Source organism: Zingiber officinale, chromosome 6A (genome assembly GCF_018446385.1).
Source record: "Zingiber officinale cultivar Zhangliang chromosome 6A, Zo_v1.1, whole genome shotgun sequence".
NCBI lineage: Eukaryota > Viridiplantae > Streptophyta > Magnoliopsida > Zingiberales > Zingiberaceae > Zingiber > Zingiber officinale.
The window spans coordinates 135,237,484-135,239,191 of record NC_055997.1 but is presented as its reverse complement, the minus strand read 5'-3'; positions in this window follow the sequence as shown (position 1 = coordinate 135,239,191).

The following is a 1,708-nucleotide window of genomic DNA, read 5'->3' as shown; positions in this document are numbered from 1 at the left end:
CACCCCCTATGACCTAGGGTTACCACCCCCTAGGGTTTTTCCCTTTGCCTAACCGCAGCTAGGACTTTTCTCCACCTAGGGTTACCACCCCCTAGGACCTAGAGTTACCACCCCCTAGGGTTTTTCACCTGCCTAACCGCAGTTAGGACTTTTCCTGAAATACTCATTCAACATGTTAGATCACAACACACCTTAACTTTGAATCATTTGCCATTATCAAAACTCAGGTTCGATCGTTAGATGCTTCCCGCACCAACAATCTCCCCCTTTTTGATTATGGCAACCCAAATTCAAAGTTAAGTAAAAACAAATGCATAAAAATGTTAAAAAGTTTTAAGTGAGCAGGCTTAAGTATATAAATTCAAATGAACGCCTAACTTAAGCTGACACTTACTTTTGTGAAGCTCCCCCTTAACACAGGGTTTCCTTTTTGAATAAAGTTTTACTTTTGAATTTCCTACTCTCCCCCTTAATAAAACACTTTTTACTTTTGATTTTTACTTTTGATTTTGAATTAATGATTTTGAATTTCCTACTCTCCCCCTTTGCCATATATCAAAAAATAAGCTAGTTGGAAAGCATGTTTTAAGCTTTTTAGAAAAAGTAGTTTTAGACTTTGGAAAAATACTTGTGAAACACTTAACTATTAACTAAAAAATTTGTTAGTTATTTTTCTCCTAAGTTAAAAAGGCTAATTTATGGATGACTTGAAGGATGGCTTTAGCCTCTTTGTAAGCTTAGTTGGTTTTAGAGGAAAAGAGGAAAAAATATGTAACTAAGTTTGAAAGTTGCTATATGAGTCACTTAGCTAAGCCTTTTGCAAACATTAAATTTTGAAAATATAGCTTAAGTGAAAAAGGGACTTAGCTTAATAATACTTATTTTTGAAAAAGAACTTGTTAATTTTTAAGTTGAAGAGAGAGAGTGGCTAAAATTTTAATTTAGGTTATTTATTCAATTGGTCCTTAAGTCCAAGCATAAGTCAAGTTATATATCAATTAAATTATTTAATTGGTGTTGATCAGGTATCAGAGCCTTAAAGATCAAGCATGCTTAACCTAAATATTTACATTTCCTTTAGTTTGAGAGATACTTTTAGCTGAGATAATTTTAACTTTAAAGTTAAGTTAAAAATAACCTGAATTTTTGAAGATAAGTAAAAATTAGTTTTTAATTTTGAGGTCAAGTTAAAATTTTATTTTAAAGAAAAATTAATTTTAAAACCGACTCAAAATCACTCCCCCTTAATTAATGCCTTAAATAAATTTTTGAGTTCAGGAGTTCAAGCATGAGAGGTTAAAAAATTATTTTCCTAATTTTCCACCTCACTCATTCTAGATTAACAAGCATGTTTAGCATATGAGTGAGTGTGAGATGGAGTTTACTTTAATTTACAACATTGAAAATATCAGTTAGAATTCCAAATAAGTGACCATTATTTTGAAGATTTAAAACTTAATTGAGTTTAGAATTTCAAAGAATTTAATAACTTCTGAGAAGGGTTTTGAAATTAATTTTTCAGAGGATATTTCAAATGATTTTTAAAGAATTTTGAAATTAAAATGATTTTGAAATGATTTTGAAAAGATTTTTCAAATAAATTTTTAAAGAATTTTGAAATTAAGTTTTAAAATGATTTTGAAAAGATTTTTCAAATATTTTTAAAAGAATTTTGAAATTAAGTTTTTAAATGATTTTGAAAAGATTT